At 36.9% G+C, this 24,925-nt stretch overlaps 1 protein-coding gene across 2 annotated transcripts in view; it reads right to left on the bottom strand.

The window, feature by feature from the left end:
* LOC150092369 (mitoferrin-1-like) overlaps positions 1 to 24,925 on the bottom strand; it is a 140,825-nt gene that overhangs the window by 18,279 nt on the left and 97,621 nt on the right. Inside the window, exon 5 of one of the 2 annotated variants that reach the window (XR_016550570.1) lies at positions 24,304 to 24,371. The exons of the other annotated variant lie outside the window; for it this stretch is intronic. The gene's annotated coding sequence lies outside the window, so the exon portion shown is untranslated. The remainder of the gene's footprint in view (positions 1 to 24,303; positions 24,372 to 24,925) is intronic. 2 annotated transcript variants of the gene reach the window in all.

Below are 24,925 nucleotides of genomic sequence, written 5' to 3'. Positions count from 1 at the left end.
TGATAACTGCTCTTTCAACTTCATGCCTAAGGAGGTTCCAAATCAAAATTTTCCTGCTGAGAGGGCTCCACATCTTTTTTTTATCCACTCTTTCTGTTAGTAATGCTCCATTCCTGTCTTTGATGACATTCAATTTAGGCTTAAACTTGTGCTTTAAGTCACAAACTAAATAAAACATCCTTTCATAATTGTGCCTCCTCATCTGGAACCCTATTTCTTCACATTTATTAGTATAGAACTTTTCCTTGTCCTGCTTGATGGCTCTTCTGACTTCTCTACTTAATCTCTTGTATTCTTCAGTCCCTGTGTTTCTCCAACCACCTTCTTTTGATTAGTTCCCATGTTGAAACTGATATCCATGGGTCTCTTGGCCTTCTTATTGGGCCGAGATACTTCTTCACTGTATCCTGTATTATCACCTTGACTCCTTCCCAGAGCATTTCTGGTGAGATGCCAGAAGCTCAAGCAGTCAAAATATTAATACCAAAACACATTATTACAATAGTCAATGCATATCACCCAGATAACATAGATTTTTTAGCTATGTGGCCAGTAAGGGGAGAAATGACTGTGGAAGAATGATATTGTGGGTATTGTATTGTATAGAATGGTATTGTAAAAATAGGAATAGAGTGACTGATGCAGAGGACATAATGGAATTGTTCAATGAACACTTTATTGGAGTATTTCATCCTAGAGGAGTCAGTTTTAATACTAGAGGGATAGGGCAGGTTCGAGGTTTAGAGGTGCAGGAGGAGAGCGTGTTTCAGATACTGAGTACTCTGGATGTCGGTAAAGCTTTGGGACTGGATGGTATTTCACCACGAGTTTTGAGAGAATGTGCTAGGGAACTGACAGTGCCTTTAACCTGGCTTTTCAATGAAAGTCTGGCTGCAGGAAAGGTGCCCAGGGAATGGAAGGAAGGTAAGATAGTGGCATTGCATAAGGGTGGTAACAGACTGGAAGTGTCTAATTATAGGCCAGTTTGTGTGTCATCGGTAGTTGTTAAGATCTTGGAGAAAGTAGTGAGGGACTGTATACAGCATTGGGCAGATGAGGGTAATGTTATCTGTGAGAGTCAACATGGATTTGTGAAGGAGTGCTCTTGTTTTAGCAATATGCTAGCCTTTTATAATAAAGTTACAAGAACATTAGATGAGGGAAAGGCATATACTGCAATTTTCTTAGACTTAGCGAACGCATTTGACAGGGTGCCACATGATAAGGTGATATTTAAGTTGCAGCACTTGGGTCTGGATGTCAGATTGGTCAACTGGATTCAGGATTGGCTGTCTAATAGGTATCAGCGTTGTGTATGGTGGAGCAGTTTCAAGGAGGCAGAGGGTTACAAGTGGGGTCCCCCAGGGCTCAGTACTAGGACCTATATTGTTTAACCTTTATATCAATGACATTGCAAGGGGATATTCAGTTGTTTGCAGATGATGCAAAGCTGGGAAGGATTATTAGTAATAGTGCCGATGTGGTAGCCCTGCAAGAGGATTTCAATAAGCTAGCTAGATGGGCAAATGAATGGGGATGTCGGTTTAATGCAGCAAAATGTAAAGCCTTGAGGTTTGGGAAACATCGATGGGACACTGCATACTCTCTGGGAGGAGTTATACTAGAGGAAGTAGAGGAGACAAGAGATCTGAGGTTAATGATTGATAGAAACCTGAAATTTAGGGGATATATTGCAAATGTGGTCAAGGTAACACAGAGGATTGCTGCAATAATCAGGACATTGACCTGCAGAGGTAAAAGAGTTATCATTCTGTTGTATAGACCCTGATCAGACCACACTCAGACTATTGTTCTCAGATTTGGTCCCCAGGATTTGAAGGGGATAAATTAACTGTGGAAAGGGTACAAAGGCAGATAACAAAGATGGTTTCAGGACTGTACAATGATAGTTATGAGGGAATGTGGACTGCAGAGTTTGGTGGATAGAAGAAGGAGAGGTGATATGATTGAGACTTTTAAACTGTTGAGAGGTGGTTACAGGGTTGACACTGGAGAGTTCTTTCGCTTGGTTGAACACCGGGAAGGAGTGATGACAAGAGGCCATCCCTGGACGTTACGAAAGGAAACTGTGAGCAAGAGGGTGAGGAGTGGTTTCTTTGCATGGAGGGTGGTTGAACTGTGGAATGCATTGCCTGATGGAGTGGTGACAGCGAGAACGGTGAATGAGTTTAAGGAGTGGTATGATAGACTTTGTGTTTCTTAGGGGGGACCTCCCACGATGAGTCTTTTGACTCCATGGAGGCCTGAATAATAATAATAAACACAGAACTACTTAAGCAACTAAGTCAAACAATGTCAGATACAAAGGTCTCCTTTTAGGAGATCTAAATGCCACAAGCCCAACTTGGGTCTTCCCACAACTAGATTGGAAAGGAGCACAAAAGAAGACATAATTGATGATCTAAACCTTGAGATCATAAAGAAAGCAAATACATATCTCTCAAAAACAACGAGTACAGAATCAGCATTAGACATCACAGCAGTAGATTATGAAACTGCAAATCTTACCCAGTGGAAAATACTAAAGAATGCCATCAGTGATCATATACCTATTATCACAACCATTAATTTGCAGGTAGACCAAAAACCACAGACAAAGAGATCTTGAAACTTCAGTAAAGCAAATTGGCATAAATACACACGACTATTAGAAACAAACTGCACAGGCATACCCACTAGTAAAGAACTTGATCAGCAACTACTAGAATTAACACCACACAGAGAGCTGCAAAAAATTCAGTTCCCAGGGAATTCAAGAAAAACAATTAGGTTCCATTTTAGAAAGATCATAATATCAATGCTATGGTCATCGAAAGAGATATTATCAATGAACATTAAAACAAAATAATACAGAAGAAAACAGAAAGAAGTTAATATAATTAACTCAAAAAATTAAAGATGAAATTTCAAACTGCAAACAATGAAAGTGGGAAGAATTCTACGATAGACTAGATCCAAGAAAAGACTCCCAACACTGGAATATCACCAGATTATTAAATAACAGACCACTTCCGGATACTGATCACTCTTCAAACACAACCACTTCAGGAATTAAAACAGCAGCAACAAACAAATAGATGGCAAATATAGTGGCCAAACATTACTCTAAAGCAGTGGTCTCCAAACTTTTCGCCGTGAGGGACACATTGGGTACTTCAGCACTGTTCAGCGGGCCGTAGTAAAAAAAAACTCTAGAACTAGATATATGAGTTTTATTGAAAGCAGATAAAAACTGATTACAGAGTATGTGAGATTAAATTATCGTATATTAATGACAACGAACACTATCATCAAATTCTCATATTTTTATCACAAATTATAATAAAACCATTAATGTGAATGATGTAACTGTGTTTGTGTTTTTGAAATCTTATTAAACTCAGGTTCAAATTTTGAAGTGCTTCAAAAAATTCGTATAACTTCGAGTTTTTTGTTAATGAATACAGATCGGGAAATTTTGTTTTTATTTCGTTTTTTGCCCGTTAGTTCATTTTAACCGTGTTTTTACCGACTTTTTTAAATGTTCTTATTTCATGCGACATCAATTTTTTTTTGTTGATAAAAAAGTTTATTCGGATGTAACTTTTTTATTTCGTTTTGAATTCTTTAAAAATTTTTTTCTTCGTTAGTCTATTTTAACAGACCTTTTACAGTCAGAAAGACCGTAACTTGGATTATGGTTACTTTTTGCTATTTGGGAATATATTTTGAACACAATTTTAATTAAGCATTTGAAATCTATCAACACCCCATTTTTGTTTTTTTTTTTGCGGATTCTTATTGAAAAATTAGTCCAATTGGCAGGCTGGATAAAATCATATCGCGAGCCATAGTTTGGAAAACCCTGCTCTAAAGCATCAGTTCCTGACTCGTGGTGCGGCGGAAAAACAAGTAAAGTAAACAAAAGGCAAAACATTAGTTATGGAAGAATAAATGTTAAGTTTGAATCAACACAATTTTAAAAACAAGGGGTATAATTTATAGAAATGGGTTTAAAAGTGGTACACAAGTGGAAAAAGGTTGGGAACCAGTGCTCTAAAGTAAGCAAACTGCAATACAACAAAGAAGACAAAAGGTGCAGGAAGATTGCAGAACATCTGCTAATACAATCCAGACTATCCTTCTGAAGACATCGTTACGCAGGAACTCACAATGACAGAAATGTTTGGCTATTTCTCACAAAAACATGTGAGAAATAGTCAAAAACTGCCTTCTGAAGATATTTAACACTTCCTGAAACACAGGTAAACTGCCAAAAATCTGGAAAACATCAGTCATTATGCCTTTACTAAAGCCTAACAAAAACCTAGTGACTGTAAAAGCTACAGACCAATAGCTTTGACTAGTGCGCTCTGTAAACTAAAGGAAAGAATAATACATACTAGACTTATGCATTGGCTCTTAGAAAATAACAAGATCAACTTCTACCAAACTGCATACAGTTTGGTAGAAGTTTTGCCAACATGCATCGAACTTGGGCTGGAGTCCCACAAGGTTCTGTTTCAAGTCCACTCTTATTTCTCATCTATATGAACAATATTCAACCTCACATAATAAATGATACAAAAATAGCGTGCTATTTTTTTATTATGCATGTTTTATTTATTATTATTTTGCAGATGATATAGCAATCTGGCACCTAGCAGTAATCCTCAACAATCTAAACAAGTCTTAAATAAATCAATGAATGAAAGGCTTAGAAAGATGGAGAAAGGAACTTAAATTACAGATACAGGAAAAAACAAAACTGAGTATCTCCTCCACTGATAGAAAAAATAGACACAATTACAACCCACAAATCAAAATATTAAAAATACCAAAATAGGAAAAAACAGCCTCCATTCTCCTAACCCTAGATACTGAACTGAGATTTACAACTCATATTACAAATATATATAATAAAGCTCTTAAAACTGAAGACACACTTAAATCTACATATACAGCACTCATATGACCCACTATGGAATATGCCTCATCAATCTGAGCTACAACTTCTACAAGCTCAAAAGAAAAACTTGAAAGAGTGCAATCCAGAGCAGCAAAAATTATTATAGGTGCAGTCTCAACAAATAATTTAAAAGCTCAACAAGAGTGTGGGCTTTACATATTAGAAGACAGAGGAAAACTCTCCACAGTTAAATTCACTAACAGAATCAGGAGCCAACAACGCGATCACATCTCACTCAGGACTTTCGATACCTAGACAGGAAAATACAGACTAAAGAGATCATCTACTTTACAATATGATTATTAAATTAAAAAACAGATTGACTTAAAAGTATCCGTTCATTGAAATAAGCAAAGAAACATTCTTTTTCACAATACTACCAAAAAACAAAAAGATGAACTTATATCTCCTAGAACCTTGTTCAAAAAAGGAACCGCAGCACGAAAGTAAAAGAAAAGGACTTGACACTATGCATCACTTAAATAATCTAAACCATGTCATTGCCTATACTGATGGATTATCTGATGAAGCACTCAACCAATGAGATGCAGGGGTTTTTCTAACTCTACTTGGAGGTGAGGAAACGCAAATCAAAACCAAAGCTGGCAAAATAGCTTCAAACTTCATTTGTGAATTAACAGCTATACAGGCAGCTCTCAAGTTCTAATCTCTCTAATCTAGTAATAAACATTACAGAAGGAATAACCATCTGCAGTGACTCAAAATCTGCACTTGAAGCATTAAAAAATGGAAAAACAAAACTCGCACAAGAAATTAATGAACAACTAATAACTTTAAATTTGAAAAATAAGAACTGTACAATGCAATGGATACCAGCCCATGTAAATATTGAAGGCAGTGAGAGAGCAGACAGACTAACCAAAAAAAAAAAAAAAAGCAAGATACATACCTCAAAAATTACACCCACTATCACTAACTGATGCTAACTCTATCACAAAAATAAGATTGGTTAAACAAACTATCAAGAAGAAGAATGAAATCAGCAAAATTAATGAAAATAGAGAAATAACCACAGTCATCTCCAGACTAAGTGTTTTATTTTAAAAGGAATATTTTAAAGGCATGAAAAATCATCTAGATGGTACTAGAAGCCATGAAATATGCAAGACCTGTCCACGAGTTGAACTAACACCTGCCCATATCTATTCTCGTCCAGCAATTGCTACTGCTCTACAGAAAATTGACAATGACCCTATAAAAAAGCTCTACTCCATCAAAGTTCAACAGCTTGCCAAAGCAGTTCTACAGGCCCATGGTCATATCTAGAAGCTCTTCAACAAACTCAACAACAACTAGAAATATAAAAATATATTGTGCATATTAATCTATCTCTCTCTTTAAAATTATAGTTACACTGCATACACAGTAACAAACTATGCATAAGGACATCAACTATCAAGTGTCTACATAGCACATGCATGTATATTCCACTGTCAGCCTTTTTTAAAATATTTAGAACTGGGATTGTTACATGCTTACAGCTTATTTTTTTTATTATTTTTTATTTTTATTCACTATTATCTCCTCACGATACGAAACAGTCATTTCACAAAACTGGTTTGGTGCCAAAATGAACATATTTTACTATCAAGTTGTTCCATGTGGTTAAATACCAGCATTACATTTCATTACCACAGAAGCCTTCAAAACAAAGTAAAAAGGCATACTGTGTAGTCAAAATTATTACACATTTAAAAATAAAATAAACTGCTGTGTGCCACAGATGTGAGACCCTTCGACACTTCTGCAAATGTCAGAAGAAGGTGAATCCATTCTGATATTAGGGTAATCAATGTGTTTTGCTGGATGAGTGTTTATTATTATAAGTTGGAAAATTAGCATTTCTTTTATGAAAATTCTAGTTGTTAAAGTGGTAACTATTTTGCTTGTACAACAGTTGGAAAATTTACGTATAAAGCACGTAATTTTGCATGTTGGTGACCAATTTGTACATCCTTTATTTCTTTCTTTCTCTCCTTCAGCATGAATTAACTATTCTTGACACATTGCCAAGGTCGGTTCTATGAAGTATGGGCATACAATACAAAGCCTCCCTCTTCAGTGCATTCTGCATTTCTGATATCTACTACTAGTAAATCAACTAAAATTTGAGGATGGAGGTCTTCCACCAACTCAAGTTTCTCTTCTAATTAAAAGTAATCATCACTAAAATGATGTTTCATGACAAAATGACAAAAGAATTTAAAAATTGACCACGATTACTTCATCTGTGGTCAGTTATTTTTTTTTTTGTGCTACTTTTTTTGCATGTTCATGAACACCTAATATTTTATCTCTGAAATCTCTTTATCTCACAAAATGTGACAAAACTGTTTATATAATAATTAACATTTGATCTCATTAAGTCAGAGACTCATCATCAGAGGAACACATTATTGCAAACAATGCTCATCCAACTGTGCTTTAAACTGATTCAATGTGTCTATACCCACAACACACTCAGGCAATGCGTTCCACTCACCAACCACTCTCCATGCAAAGCACCTACTCCTCACACCTTCCTTATAGTTTCCAGTGATGACCTCTTGTTCTATCCCCATCTCCAATTCTATGAAAAATTTCAAATCTCTTCCATGTCAATACGATAACAATACCTGACTAGCTTATATGTCTCCAATCCTGCCCCACTCTTCCTCCTATTCACGATGCTCTGAAACTTACATTCTCTCAAACTGTCCTCGTACTCCACATTTCAAAGACCACCTTTCTGAATCTTCTCTGGTCACTATCCAACATATCCACATCATCAAGAAAACCCAACGACCAAATCTGCACACAATAATCCATATAAGGCCTGATCAAGGCCTTATACAATGGTATCATAATCTCACTATTTCTGCATGTCAGGGTGTTCTGAATCATTGCCATTATTCAATGTGACATCTTAACAACTTGTGCAACATGGCCTCTGAATTTCAGGTACTTGTCCACCATCACTCCTAGATTTCTCATCTCCTCTACTTCCGTTAAACTTTCCCCACCAAAAGTGTATATATACTTGGCACCCCATCGTTGCTTACCAAATCTCAACCATTATTTTTGGTAACACTTAAATTGCCAGACAAGATGAGATTTCTCTTCTTGGAATTACCCTGACATCAGGGCTCTCCTGGTATAAACACATCGCAACCATTGCATCCTCAGCTTCCAAAAAACTAGGATTTCTCTTTTGCTCAAGAAGTTACTTCACCTCTAAACAGCTGTTAACCTTATACAAATCCACCCAGCTATCGAATAGTGCTCTCACATTTGTAGTGGGGCTCCTAAAATGTGACATATCTCCTAAGATGAGTGGTGATATGTCATCAAATCATATCGCCTTATTGACATCAAGGTTATTTATTTACTTCCTCAAATACCTCCTGCTCACTCACAATTAAGCCATCCCCTCCTATGTCCTCTACACTTAATTTCCTCATGATTCCACCCTGATCAGTATGAAGCACCTTTATAAACTGATCACTGAATACCACAACAATGTCTGGAGGTAGAATGAGTAGAGTGATTGAGGCATAGATATGAGAAGTAAGCGAGCAAAACAGTTGGGAGTTGTAATAGGCACAAATGACTTAACTGCAAACAAAGAACAGATCACATTAGATATGAGGAGGTTGTTGAGATGGATAAAAGAGAAGTGTGTGATATGAAAGGTAGTAAGCATGTTGTCCCGGTATGACAGTGGTGAGATGAGGTAAAAAAAAGCAAGGATTATGAATGATATGTTAGCAGAAATGTGTGAGAAGAAAGAAGTGCAGTTTGTTAATGTGTGCAACGAGCTTGAAGGATGAAGTGAACTGTATAGGAGCAATGGACTGCATTTGAGGGTTTTGGTGTGAATAGCTTGGAGAGGCTGGAAGTAGAGAAGCGAGTACAGAGAGCGAATCTAATCAAGTGGTAAGCGACGTGGAAGAATGGGAGAGTAAGACAAGAGAAATTGAAGAGGTGATTGTGAATGAAGAAGTGAGCGGCATGAGTATAGAGAATGAGAGAACTGGTGTGCAAGACAGACAGGGAAATGGGAAGGTTCAGGGTGGACATAGGAACATAGCATGAGAAAGGTAGTGAATCACTCTACTCATTCTCCAAGAGGACGTGAATGCTTGTGCAGACAAAAAGGGGAAGGGGATGACCTCATAGCAAGGGAAAATAGTTGGATCTGAAGAAGGTTTGAAGATGAATAAGGAGAAAAAGAAATGGCTCGAGTTAAACAAGGAGAAGTCACATCAAATAAATGGTGTCAGTGGAACTAGCTATAGATAAAGGAATAAGCTGCTGTGTTTATATACAAATGCTAGAAGTGTAAGAAACAAGGGAAATGAAATGGTTGTATTAATTGAGTCTGTTCACCCAAAATTGTTGGAATAAATGAGACATGGTTGGATGAGGATGATATCCTGACACAGGAATAGAGATGGAACGTTATGGTGTGTTTCGTGAAGATAGAAAGGCTAAAAATGGAGGGGGGGGAGAGTGCTATTGATGATAGAGAAAGAGTTATGTCCATACAAAGATGCAAGAGGGAAATAGTACTAATGGTTTTGAGGCAGTATGGTGTGAGATAGAGGTAAATAGAATGAAATACTAGTTGGAAGTTGTTATAGACCTCGTAATGTGAAGTAGTGACTAAAAATGTACAATCAAATTAGAAACCATGCAAATAAGAAAAGGGTGATTTTAACTAGGGCAATATAGACTGGGATGACGAGATTGCAACTGGAAGTAAAGAAAATGAGTTTCTTGACTTTTTGAGGGACAACCACCTCAGACAGTATGTAATAGATGGTACATGAGGATTGAGGGTCTTGCATTTGATCATCTCATCAGAGGATGTAATTATAAATGAGGAGTTAAATCACCCTCCAGTTGGTGAGAGTGACTACGAAGTGATTACCTGGGTGGTTGCCAGTAGTGTGAGGATCCCTGTGAGAAAAAGATATATGTGGAACTACAAGGCTGGTGATTATGAAAAGCTCAGGAGACAGCTTACAGGTGTAGCATGGAATGAGGAGTTAGCTGGAAAAGGTATCAATGCAGCTTGGGGGATATTCAAGATCTAGTAGAAGCAATGGCTAAATGTATTCTAAGGTTCAGAAGGTTAAATACGGTAGGTGTGAAATGGATGAATGAAGATATTAAGCATGTGATACTGAGAAAAAAGGCATTATGGAGGCAGCATAAGAGAAGTGGTAATAACCAATTCCATGAGGATTACAAAGACTAGGCAAGGAGGGTGATTGGTTGGTAAGGGCAGCAAAAGTGAAGTATGAGCAACACTTAGCTAATGAAGCCAAAAAAGAATCCTAGGGAGTTCTTTTGATATGTAGCTTCTTCTTCTTCTTCCTTTCCAGGTTTATAGGACAAGTGGCCTGTTCCGGACTCAAGGAACTGCTTCTATTCATTTCTAGTATGTGTTCTTTCCATTTTTCTCTATAGCAAGTAACTGTTTCATTTAGGGAGGTTGTAATTCCAAGTTTTTTTCTGATTTGCTGCTTTTCATTTTGTCCATTATTGTGACCCCTTCAGTTCTGTGCAGAAATTTCATTTTTCATCTGCTTTTTTTATTGTCCATATCTCACTGCCATAAAGTAAGGTTGGTTTAGCTACTGTATTGTAGATTCTTATTCGTGTGTGTTTTTGTACATAATTGGGTTAAAAATTTTATTTATAATGTCTGTTACTTTTAAAAAGTTTGATATCTTTGGTTCTATATCAGCTTCATTTTCATATGACATTGTGCAACCTAAATATTTGAATGGATTTACTTGCTCTATTATTTTGTTGTTTATTACTATTTTGCTTCTTATTGGATTAGCACCTTTGAAGGCCATGACTTTTGTTTTGTCTGTTGATATTTCCATACCATGTTTTTATCAGATTATTTAGACTGCATAATGATTTTTGTAGTTCATCTTCATTATTTCCAAGGATTATTTGATCATCAGCAAAAAGAAAAGTAGCTGGTGTTACAGTTTATCTTGAATCCTCCTTCATTGGTTATCTTCCATTCTTTTATGATTTTATCTATGTATATATAAATTAAAACTGGTGAGAGGGGGCAACCCTGACGTACTCCTCGATTTATTGGTTTCCAGCTTGATGTTGAATTATTGTACTTCACAGATATTTTATTATCTTGATATATATTATATAAGGCTCTAAAGAGTTGGTTTGGTATTTCATATTCTTCTAGGATTTCCCATAGTTTTTCTCTGATAATTTTATCGCTATGTAGCCAGCAAAAAAAAAAAAAAATGATTATGGAAAGATGACATTGATTGGAAAAAACTGCAGAAGATATAGTGGAGATACTTAATGAGCAGTTCATAGAGGGCTTTCATTTTTGTGAATGTGACATCATGGAGAAATTGATATCAGTTAATGGTGGAGAGGAGACACTGACTGTAAGTCAGCAAGAGGTGTATGAGGAATTGGGCAAACTTGATGTTAATAAGACTGTGGGACTTGATAATATATCACCACACATTCTGAAGGAATGTGCCAGGGAATTCATACCTTGACATATTTTTTTTTAATATGAGTCTTGCTCTGGGTCGAGTTCCAAAGGAGTGGAAGATTGTGTTGCTTCATAAGGGAGGTGATAGAACTCAGCCATCAAATTATAGGCCTATCTGTGTGTCAGGTGCTGGGGTTAAGTTGTTGGAGAAGCTGGTGAGAACTAGGATCAAGAAGATGGTTGACAGCAATGGTATTATCTTTGATGGACATCATGGATTTGCTAAAGGGAGGTCGTGTTTTGGTAATCTACTTACTTATTACAATAAGGTGATGGCTTCCTTGGACAGAGGAGAGGGATACACACTAGTATACTTATATTTTGCAAAGGCTTTTGATAGATTACTGCATGATAAGTTGATAATCAAACTAGAGCACATGGATATTAGATTAGTGCATTGGATTGGAGACTGGCTTGATAGGTATCAGTAAGTTGTGATTGGGAGAGCAATATCCAAGAAGAGGAAAGTCATTGCTGTTTAACCTGTACGTTAATGATATTGGCGAAGATTTGGATAGGGATATTCAGCTGTTTGCAGATGATGCAAAGTTGGGACGAACTATGAAGAGTAGAGAAGATGGTGTGGCCTTATAAGAAGACTTGAATAAATGAGTGAATGGGTATGGAAATGGGGATGTGAGTTCAATGTTGCAAAACGTAAGGTTTTAAAATTTGGGAAACAAAGATGGGATGTAGAATTTATACTTGGTGGGGATATATTGTTGGAGGTGGAGGAAATTAAAGATCTTGGGGTGATACTGGATAAGGATCTGAAATTTAGGCGACATATTGACAGAATTGTGAGGGCAACACAAAGAATTCTGGAATTGATGTGGAGGACACTGACTTGTAGAAGAAAGGAGATTCTTGTTCCATTGTATAAGGCTTTGATTAGGCCACACATGGGCTGTGCACAGATCTGGTCACCTGGGTTTTCAAAAGGATGAAGAGATGTTGGAAAGGATCCAGAGGCAACTTACTAAGGTAAGCATTCTGATCTCAGGAATGTTGAATATGAGGAAAGGTTGAGAAGATGCAATTTACAGAGTCTAGTGGGTAGGAGGAAGAGGGGTGATATGATAGAGACCTACAAGTTAGTAAGGGATTGTGTTATAGGATCAATGTTGGAGTTTTACAGCAAACAGTGAGAGATCAGGGGAGAACCAGAGGACATCCCTGGAAAATGTGAGCAGGAGAGTGAGAAGTAGATTTTTTGCATGCAGAGTTCTGAATGATTGGAATGCCTTGCCTGAGAGTGTGGTGTCTGCAGAGAATTTGAGTGTGTTTAAGGCATTGTTAGATCTTGAATGATGGTTCTATCAAGAATAGAACTGCACCAAGATTTAACAAGAACAACAATATCAAGCAAAAGCACACTACTCTTGGCAAAAGACATAATATGTAAAAATGCAGATGTTAACTTTGCTTAAGAAGGGAATTAAAATATAAAGGAAGAAATTTAATCCTAAATTAAAATGAAATCGAAGAAGGAAATAAGTATTAGATTGTACTATGTTTAAAGTATTGTCTAAAATAGATGGAAATCAATATTAAACTATGCCATGTATAAAATCGCATATCATCGTGCGAACGAAAATTCAAAGGTTGCAGTTTGACCACCAAAGATGACGTAACGAACGATGAGTAGGCATTCGTGGAAGGCGCTCGAGATTCGCGTTCCCTGAAAAGAAAGATCCTCGTTCAGCGAGGAGGTGACATCATTCAATGACAGCAAATAGGAAAGCGTCGTAGACAAGCTTGGAGTATGGAAGAGGGTACTATAGAAGAGTTTAAAAACGAACTCACATGGCTTGAGACTCTCTTTTTTTGTCTCTCCTTTTACGTATCTGATTTTGGTTCTTGTGGTGTTCCCTGGTCGCGTGTGCCCTCCATGTGGGTTTCTAGCTCGTAGTTCCAAAGCGGGTCAGCATGGCTGATATCCGATAAGACGCCTGAAGACGGCATAGCGGCAACGTGTTTCCAGTTGCTGAGTGGCGTAAATCGAAGAAGTTTAGCATGAGATGATGGCGGTGTTTCGAGTTTTGGCCATCAGTCTGGTTCTAACCAATGAGAAAGCAGCAAAGGATTCCCTTTGAAGGTAAATTGTGTTAAAAGCAGCGATGTGAAAAGTTTGTAAGCCCAGAAGAAACAAGAGGCTAATTCAGGACGAGCATGTGACTCGACATGGCAGCAGATCACCGTACAGAGGGATAATCCATAAAAAAGAACAGATGAAAGGATCGAGAAATCGTCTAACAAGGTAACGTACAAATCTTCATTTTATGTATTATCTATTAGTGATGAATGTGTAAAATGGACAGAGATTAGAAAAGAAGATAGGAATAGAGAAACAACACATCCAGGAAAAACTATGACCGTCCACTCGGACCGTCTGAAATTGTAAAAGAATAGATCTGATAGGATAGTTTGTTTAGGAGACTCACTAGAAAACATCTGGGGAAAATGAGGGAAGCTAACAGAAGGAAGAAGCTTCCGAGAAAAGAAAGTTAAGACGTAACACCGGACACACTCACTCAAAAGAGAAGGCAACAACGGAGAGGAGGAACAGAACTTCTCAGAGGAATATATTCATAGACAGGTCAGGTACAGAGAAACTTTAGACAAAAATCGTGGGGATAACACCGTTGAGGAGATCAAAGGAAGAAGTAGGAGTCTCAATGCGGAGAAACACTGCAAAACCCCTCACCAAGATACTCATTAAGGCCCAGACATAATGGAAAGGTCAAATCCCAGAGAACTGAGGAAAGCAAAGAAAATGAAAGAGGGACATCTGTTAGAAAAAAATTTTGTTTTCATTAAAGAGGGGACCTTTGTTAGATACAGAATGGAGAACTTCTTGACAAGTTATTCATTCAGGATCTAACATGCAAGCTTTACAAAATTACAAAGAAATTTGCATATTACCTGCTTACCAGCAGAAGGTGAGAAACACCTAAGTTGTTGTATATGAAAGTATGTATCAGTACGAGTAATATATTGGAATTTATTTATTGTAAAACGGAAAGCTAAAAATCAAGAATAATGTCAGATTAGCATTTCATGTAAAAGAATAATGGCTTAATTTACGTATTATCAAATTATCATAAAATCGTAAGCCGTTAGGTAAGAAATGACTAATAGGATCGACGGTCACATTTAAGCCTCAAGTACCTGTCGTAACGCCGAAGGCTGAAATAAGCGCTTTTCCTCGAAAACAACACCTAATAGCAAGGGGATCAACCTAAGGGCGATGTAAGCTATGGATCGTGCGAAAAACAATACAGAAAAGAGGGTGCTAACAGAGTTTAAAGTTTTTTTCACTTGATTATACTATAAATTAAAGATGCCAAGAAATTATATTCCTAGTTTCGTCGTTTATCCAAGTGTGAGCAAAAGAAGTTTGCACATGAAGTCACTTCATGACTGGGCTACTTGTATATAGAGGCTGATGACTTCACATCAATTGCCTTAGTATCCCATAATGCAACACACATATCCATACATACAGTGACCATTAGTATCCCACAATGCTATGCATTATAGGATACTAAGGCAATTGATGTGAACTTATCAGCGTCTATATACAAGTAGATCAGTTGTAAAGTGACTTCACGTGCAAACTTTGCTTACACTTGAATAAAGGATGAAACTAAGAATATAATTTCTTGGCATCTTTAATTTATATGATCCTAGTATTGGTTTTTACCTTGCTGTCTCGTGACTGCAAATAAGGAAATATTTCATTCACTGTATACCTTTATTGTTTAATCTTTTAATTTCCAAATATATTATACTTATGATAATCCATAATACATGAATCAAAATATTTGTAATTAATCTTAAATAATTTTTCAACTGTGGCATTGTGCAACTTATACAGAAAGAAAACAAAAAGGAAGAGCTGTTGTGGTTGGAAACATTTATGATTATAAAAGGAAAATGCCCCTTCTTGTATGTGATAGAACTATGTACCAAGAGAATGACCATAACCTTATTAACAACCAACTTATCAAATTGAATTTTTTATTCTTGATAACTCAACCAGGTGGATTAAGGCTAATCTCAAAACACTCATTTTGGAAGACCTCACATTTCTATGGTTTATCAAAAATCCACAAAGGTGTTCTTCTCAGTCTTATAGTTGACTGGTGTTGATGATGCTACTTACTGCCTGACAAATTCCTAGCTCGTGTCTTAAGTGGGCGTACAGTCAAACTGTTTGATTCCGTCATTCACTCAGACTAAAAGGTCTGCAGAAACAAACTCTACAAGCAGATCAAATTACTACTTAAACATCTAGAAACTGCTTATTAGTTTCAGAATGAAGTAGTCTGCATTAATAAAGTATTATTCAATTCTTTGTTTACAAGTTTTCATTTCCAAAGATCATATGACTAAGTGTATAGAATGAATCTTGTTGGGTAATCAGGGGGTGGATATATAATAAACAAGGCCAAGAAATTATATTATTGGTTTAATCCTTTATCCAAGTGTAAATAAACAAAGTTTGCACATGAAGTAACATCAAGACTGGGCAGTTTCGACCTTTATTGAAGTCTCATCAGTGCGAGCCAGGCCCAAAGTGATACTAAGGTTAAAGTAATGCATAAGTCATATTTCCATATACAAGTAGCCAAGAGGTGTGTCACAGCAGCATCATCAAATTCCTGACATGTACCCTCAAGGGGTGTACAGGATATGATAGTACTACATGAAAAATTTACATCATTACTAACTTGCTATCTACAATTTTCCTCCAAATCAGTCTGTTACTTGTCATGACTCCAACATTATCAGATCTTATGTTTCTATTGTCTAAGCACTTTGTACCGTATCAATCCAATCTATCCTATCCCTATGGCTTTAACAGGCCTTTAAGGCACACAACCACCCAAGCATGCTTGGAATTCGTAACCGAAGTACGAGGATAGGATGGTCACCCCCTATGCCTCTAAGTATTACTGGCTGTATCCCTGTGTGTTCACGGGGTCGGTTTGCCTGCTTGCAGGATGAAAAACCCCAGATAAACTGGTGGCAAAAAACCCTACTGCCCACGCCCAAGACCGGCTAACTTGGCTATGGCTCAGGAAGATCCTTTAGCTCCTCACGCCGGCGACGGGAATCAAACCTAGGACACTCCGTCCCCAGGCATATGGTTGCGAAGCGCAAAGCCACTAGGCTAACCACGCGGAAAATCAATCCACCTGTATCTCATTACTCTGGATTAGAGATTGATGTTGAATGTTTTTTCACTTGGTTATACTATAACTTACAGATGCGAAGAAATTTTTATTATTATTATTAAGACAGACCTTCAGGGAGTCAGAGACTCATCGAGAGAGGCCACATACTACACACTCCAGCTATCGTACTTATTCTTGAATTCATTAGCACTGCTTGCACGCACTATATCCAATGGTAATCCATTCCAATCACGCACCACCCTCTGAGAGAAAAATCTAGTCCTAACCCCTTCTTAGCAGCCTTCATTTTCTGATTCCAAGGATGCCCTTTTGTCCTTTCCCCACCCCCCATAAATTGAAAAATTCCATCAATTGAAATCCTGTATGAACCTTTCAGAAGTTTGTAAGTCTCAATCATATCACCCTTCTTTCTCCTGTTTGCTAGTGTCTGCATTCTACAAATTCTCAATCTCTCTTCATAATCTGTATTCCATAATTTTGATATCATTTTTAACACTTTCCAGGACACTACAGTATATTACACAACTGAAACCAGGAGACCAGACCTGCACGCACGCACGCACACACACAATAGTTCAAGTGAGGTCTTATCAAAGCCTTGTAAAGAGGCAAAATAACATCCTTATCTTTACATGTGAATGTTTGTTTCAGCATTCATATTATCTTTACAATCTTTGCTACATGGTCCCTGAACTTCAACTTCCTATCTACTAACACTCCAAGATCTTTAGCCTCATCAGTTTCTTCTAGCATAATCCTATCAATATAATATGACATTGGATATCTAATCACGTCAAAGTGAACGACTTTACATTTACTGACATCCATTTTCCCATGTCCATAATTCCAACCTATTCAAATCATTCTGCAAGTACTGCATATCAATAGCATTCCTGATTACCCTACCTATCTTTCCATCATTCACAAATAGCTGAATGTCGCTTGTCAAATCCTTCTCAATTATCATTAATGCACAGATTGAATAACAGTGGAACAAACACTGATTCTTGTGGTACACCTTAAATCTTGCAGACTCACATCCCCCCGTATACCACTTTTTGATATGTCAGTCAGCCATCCTCTTATCCATGCTAATATTCTATAATCCAAACCATTTTCTCCAATTTATGCAAGAGTCTATCATGCTGTATTCTGTCAAAAGCCTTAGCAAAATCCAAAACTATTATGGTGTATCCATTCCTCTTGTATATTCAATGGTAACATTGTTATAGAATGTGAGCAAGTTGCTAAAACATGACCTTCCCTTAGTAAACCCATGTTGTTCATTGCAAGGTAGAGATCACTGTCAAACCATTTCTGAATGCAAGTTCTAACCAATTTTCCCCAAATCTTCACCATCATTCCTGAGATACTAACTGGTCGATAGTTGGATACATCGGTCTTTGCACCACCCTTGTGCAATGGAATTACCATGCATTCCTTCCATTCCTGTGGGATCTTCCCTGTTCTGAGACTTATATTAAAGAGCTTGGTCTAAAAAATAGCCAGTTCAGCTGAACACTCTTTTAGCACACATGCTGATATCCCATCAGTCCCAATTCCTGAATTCTTATTCAATTTGTTCAACAACTCTAATACCTCATCCTCACACACCTGTGTTTTTTCATCCAGTGAAGAGGTAGTAGTGAGCTCAATGTTGCATACACTAGGTTGATAGCTTTTAACAAAATGGGCACTCATTAGCTGAAGAACTTCTTCTGCATCTGTAACCCTCAAGCCATCTGGATTTAGAAGAGTTATCCTTTCATATTTATCCTTTCTTTAACTTACAGCATGTCGATAGAATTCTTGTGGGCTGTCTTTAGCACACAAAGCTAGTTTCTTTTCACACTCAGACTTTGCTTTCCGTACAACACTTGTGACTATTCTAGCCTGCTGCTTACAACGTTCATAACTGACATCATCCTTATGCACAAAGTATTCCTTCCACATTGCCCTTTTCTTACGAATCTCCTGTTTAACAAGATTACACATCCAATTGACTCCTACTCTATTTAATTTTCAAACTCTCGGCGCACATTCTGATATTGCATCATTTAAGTATTGTTTAAATGCTTCCCATGCACTGTTGATATTCTTTCCATCCAGCAATTGATCCCATTCCACTGAACTCAGTATACTTTTCAGTTGGTTATAATTTCCTGCTTCATAGTTCAGCATGTAACCATTCCAGAATGGAAATTCATAAACTTAACCACTTCCGAAGTGAGTGCTGTATGATCACTGTCCCCAACTGGAGGCAGAATAGTTGCATCTTTAATTGAAACACCCTCTGACACTATAATCAAATCTAACACTCTTTGACTTTGAGTTCCTTCTGTCACATGCTGCTTGAAGAATTTGTTCCACAACAGTTCAATAAATGCATTTTCATTCTTCTCATGAGATTCTACTGCTACTCAATCAATATTTGGATAATTAAAGTCTCCCATTATGATTACTCTTTTTGCAATCATCTTTTCTATTTGGTGATGCATTTCTTCATCACTAGTAACTGATCCACAAGGTTGGAACAACATCCCACTATGTAATTGATCTTGTTAGATTCCACCTCACACCAGATGGATTCAAACTCACTGCCACGTGAAATATTGTTAGTAATAGTAGTACTACAATCATAGGTCTCAACTCTAACTGGTGATTCAGGTCACCAGATATCATTAGTCAGCATATTGAGCAAAAGAAAAGAGTGAGAGAGTTAGGATGATTAGTCTTTTGCCACAGTATGACAGTGAAGTGTTTAAGTGAAGGAGGGCCATAATTGCAAATGACTTTATGCGTGGGTTATGTATGACGAGTGGTGTGGAATTTGTGGATGTGTGGAGTAAATTCGATGGGTGAAAGGATATATATAAGATGGATGGCTTGCATTTGAATGGATACGATGTAAGGAGACTTGAAAAAGTGTTGCTGAATGTAGTGGATGTGCAAAATCAGGGAAACTAGATTTATTAAGGGGGGGGGAAGTAGATATACAGACCTTAGGGAGGCAGTTGAATGTATGAATGAGTATATAATATGCCCGAAAGAATAAGGACAAAAAATCAGAATGGGATAGTTAATATAAGGCATCAAGGTAGGGATGGGACTAATAGGGGTCTTAAATTCATGTACGCTAATGCTAGGAGTATTAGGAACAAGAAGGAAGAGTTTTTGGCAATGGTTGGCACTTCCAGACCACAGGTTATTGGCATTAGTGAATCATGGCTGACTGTAGATGATATAGCTAGTGGGATTGAATGTGATGGGTATAGTGTGTTCAGGAATGACAGGGAGAATAAAATGGGGAGAGGAGTATTGTTGATGATAGCTGATGAGCTGCAGCCAAGGAGAATAGAAGTTGAATTGCAGGATAGAGAAAAGAGCACATTTGAGGCTATTTGGTGTGAGATTGTGGCTAACAGAATAAAATATACAGTTGGGTGCTGCTATAGACACCAGGTGATGGAATAGATGGTGGAGATAGTATGCATAAGCAAATAGAAGAAATGAGTGGAAGGAGGGTAATTGTTATGGGAGATTTCAACTATGGTCGCATTGATTGGAGTGAGGAGAGGACACACGGGAGGAAGGAATTGGATTTTATGCGGTTATTAAGGGATAACTATCTGCGACAGCATGTAATGGAAAATACTAGGGGTCAGAGAGTGTTTGACCTAGTAATTACATCTGAGGATTTGGCTGTAACAAATATGACCACATTGCCACCAATTGGTGAGAGTGATCATAGGGTCCTGACTTGGGAGGTGGCTAAAGGTGTGGAATTTACAATTAAGACAGGGTACATGTGGAATTATCGGGCTGGAAAGTATGACAAGCTTAGGAGTTTGATTGGTTCAGTGCCTTGGATGATATACCAGCTCGTGTCATACGAGAAGCGGCTAAAGAATTGTCAGTACCCTTGATCATTTTGTTTAATTTGAGTCTCGGGTCTGGGTTAATCCCGAGGGGGTGGAAAGAGAGGAAAATAGTTCCACTGCATAAAGAAGGTTCCAAGACTGCTGTTGTAAATTACCCACTGATTAACATATCAGGAATCGTTGTCAAGGTCTTGGAGAAATTATTCAAGAAAAGAATACAGGATTGGATAGTTGAAAATGGGATATTGTATGGGGGACAACATGGCTTTGTGAAGGGTAGATCATGCCTCAGTAACTTGCTCAAGTTTTATAACACAGTTATGGCTGAACTGGATAAGGGTAATGGGTTTACAGTGATTCTACTGGACCTTGCCAAGGTCTTTGACAGGATACCACGTGGAACCCTAATCAGTAAACTGGAGCAGATGGGGATGGATATAGGGTTGGTGAGATACCAGAGAGTGGTTTATTCAGGAGTTGAGTCTAAAAGACGGCTTGTGACTAGTGATGTGCCGCAGGGTTCTGTTCTTGGACCACTACTTTTCAATTTGTTCATCAATGATATAGGAAAGGATCTGAGAGGAAGTGTTCACTTGTTTGCTGATGATGCAAAGTTGGGTAGGGCAATTGTGAATGCACAGGATGATTTGGATAGTTTGAAGGACTGGGCTAGGAAAAATGGATGTCAATTTAATGCGGCAAAGTGTAAGGTTATGCATTTTGGGGTGAAAAGAATAGCAGCAGTATATCGCATTGGTGGAACCGTACTCCAGGAGATTGACGAGGCCAGGGATTTGGGAGTGTTGGTGGATAGGGAATTGAAGTTTAGGGGGCACATTGCAAAAGTGGCTAAATCAGCTCATCAAATCACTTGGCTTCTGAAAAATACTTTAACATGCAGAGACAAACAAGTTATTGTTCCTCTGTATCGAGCCTTGATAAGACCCCATCTGGACTACTGTGCCCAGTTATGGGCGCCAGGTTTTCTTTGTGATGGGGAGGAAGTGGAGAGGATCCAGAGACGAGTGACCAAGATGATAGCAGGTCTGTGGAATGAACCTTATGAGAATAGGTTGAAGATTTGTGGGTTGCAAAAATTGGTTGATAGGTGGAAAAGGAGTGATATGATTGAGACATTCAAATTACTGAAGGGTTTCTATAAGATTAATCCAGAAGATATTTTCGAAAATAGGACTGGTGGTGGGAGGACTAGGGGCCATGCATGGAAGCTGGATAAGAATGTGGTTAACAAGGGTGTTAGAGCTAGGTTTTTTTACTTGGAGAGTGGTGAATGAGTGGAATAAGCTGCCAGAGTCTGTTGTGGGTGCTACGACTGTGAATGAGTTCAAGGAAAGGTATGATAGATACTGTGTGAATGTCGAATAGTTGTTCTTGACATGATGTTAGGGCCTCCCTCGATGAGTCTGTCGACTCCTTGGAGTTGTCTGGGATAATAATAATAATAATACTCCAAGCATTTGTGTATAGACATAATAATCTACTTGTTTGTTCTTTTGTATAGTCTTGTCTGCAGTCTGCCTTATATTCTTGGTATCATCCTTTATCCAAGTATAAGTATGTTGATGTGAAGTCATTAGCCCCTATATACAAATAGCCCAGTCATGAAATGACTTCACCCAAAACTTTGTTTGCTTACACTTGGATAAAGGATTTAACCAAGAATACTATTTCTTGGCATCTTTAATTTATAGTATAACAAAGTGGAAAAATTTTCAACATCTATCTCTAATGCAGAGTATTTTAACAATAAGGTGACACCTTTTGGCTACTTGTATATGGAAATATGACTTCTGCATTACTTCAAACTTTACATGACTATTGGGTCTGGCTCCCACTGATGAGCCCCCAATAAAAGTTGAAACCAGTCTGGGTAGTGACCTTTCGCATAATGGATAGCATTATACATGTCTGTGAGGATATGTGCTTTGCATTATGGGATACTAAGGCAAGCAACGTGAAGTCATTAGCCTCTATATATGAGTTGCCCAGTCATGAAGTTACTTCATGTGCAAATCTTTGTTTGTTTGCAATTGGATAAAAGATTAAACCAAGAATATAATTTCTTGCCATCTTTAATTTATAGTATAACCAAGTGGAAAAACTTTCAACATAATAAACAAGGAATGTGCCTAATGTACTATGGTTTTTATGATTCCATTTTTTTTTAATGATTATAATGATAGGAATCTTTATGCATACATGCATCATGTAAGACCAATTTTCCTTTCTAATACTGTTGATATAAGAATCTAAACCAGAGGTGGGGAACCTTTAGCCATTGAAAGACTGCATATCACTTCATGTATTCCTCATAAGGATGCACACTTCATATATAATAAATCAAATACATATAGTATGAATATCAGTATCAAAACATTAAAAATACCGGAGTGCTTTAGTTATTTCCAAAAACCCTGAAAAACCAAATGGATGAGAAACAAATACTGACAGACTCACACCATAGATAATGCAGGAGTTCCACAAACTAAATATGAACAACTAATATAACATTTCATTATATTCTAGGAATATAAGCTTTATGTTACTATATTTAACTAAGTGGTGCATAACTTGACTTATTTGAGATAGTTTATTGCTGGATAAGAAGCATATAATTAGTTTCAGCATTGTTGTCTTTAGCTTCAATTGATCTTTGAAGTAAGTGTTTGTAATTGTGATCTCAAGCATGTCTTAATTTTAACCATGAGTGTGAAAACGTTGATTCAAAACAGTAGGTCACACTGAAAACAAGACATCATACTTGATGTCAAGAGATTTCAGAGTATTGTCTTCTGGGCGCTCAATCTGTAAATTTTCAGGTATACTAGAGACATTAACAAGATGTAGTCGGAAAGCCAGTTTTAGTAAGAGATCATGTTTCTCGAAATCTTTAAATCTGTCATATTATTTAATCAATGAGTTCAAGACACATCTATATTCATTAATATCACAGTCTCTTATGAATTTATTAGTGCACTGTTTTTCAACTACCTTTGCCAGTTCAGGAAAATGTTCGGCTGAAACTACAGGTTTGGAAAGAAGAGTTTTGAAAAAATCAACTTCTTTCTAAATGTTTGAACGTTCTACCACATTTGATATATTGTTTTAGTCTTGCTTTATAGACAAATATTTAGCTAGTTGTGTTTCGACATTGCCACATAAAAATGCAGCATTTCTGCAGAAATCCTCTTCAGAAAATTCAGAAGGTTTATTTTATTCCATGTAAAAATTTGGTATTTGTTTTTGCAGTGCTAAAACATTTTTTATAACTGTTTCCTGTGACAATCAGGGGCATCACAAGTCAATGCTGGGCCTGGGGGAAAAAGCTACAAGCAGTCCCCAAAATAAATAAACAAATAAAACAATTTTTTTAAATTAAAACTAAAAATAAAACACTTTTTTTAAAGATTTAGCCAGAAACTTGAATTAGGTATTTTCACCAATTGGCATTATAACAGTACATAAGTGCTGAGAAAAATAGTTATAATGAATTTCTACTATATTCAAAAAAAAAAAAAAAAAAAAAAAAAAAAGGGGGAGGGGGGGGTCTATAACTGCCATAGAAGGACAATATCATTGTGCAGTCTCTAAAGAAGAATAAACTAGTCATCTTAAGCAAATTTTACTGATAAAGATATTAAAAGAAAGTTGGCACAAGGACGTTGTTAATACCTAAATAAATTTCAACATAAATATCAAAATGTGCGATTTTTTTAAAAAATGAATGTGTTAAACAGTAACTTACCATTCACGATAAATTGTGAACATGGAAAAGAAATCCAAGTAAATTACAGAATATTAAAATAATAAGCAGTAAATTAAAGAAACACTATTTTGTTGTATATTCACAAACAAAATATTTCATGTATTCTAAAGTGATAATTCATTTAAAAGAAAAATGTTTACAAAATATAACAAATTCTAATTTTCATAAAACTGAGACTAATTAAAATGCAAAAACCTCTTTCCTCAATACTGTGACAGTAATACTGGGTTAATGTTTTTACCAAGGTCAAGCAAAACAATCAAAAAAATTTGAAGCCCGTAGTATCATAATCCAAGAATATTAACAAAAGAAAAATGGAAAAGTATTTCAGTATCTTATATAGGAGATACTTAGAATAAGCAGTTTTATTATAGCGATAGAACAAATTAGTGCAAATTAGGATGAATACTATTATAAATTTAATTGTGCATAATAGGGTTTCAACATTTATGGAACCAAACTATAACTATCCAATACCAAAGTTGAATATAGCCATTATATTTTAAACATGCTAAAGTGGTTGATTTT

This window comes from Typopeltis vanoorti, chromosome 26 (genome assembly GCF_054136105.1).
Source record: "Typopeltis vanoorti isolate ZY-2024b chromosome 26, IOZ_Tvanoo_1.0, whole genome shotgun sequence".
In the NCBI taxonomy this organism is placed as follows: domain Eukaryota; kingdom Metazoa; phylum Arthropoda; class Arachnida; order Uropygi; family Thelyphonidae; genus Typopeltis; species Typopeltis vanoorti.
Note: the sequence above shows the minus strand (reverse complement) of the source record. Positions and strands in the feature narration are given on the sequence as shown.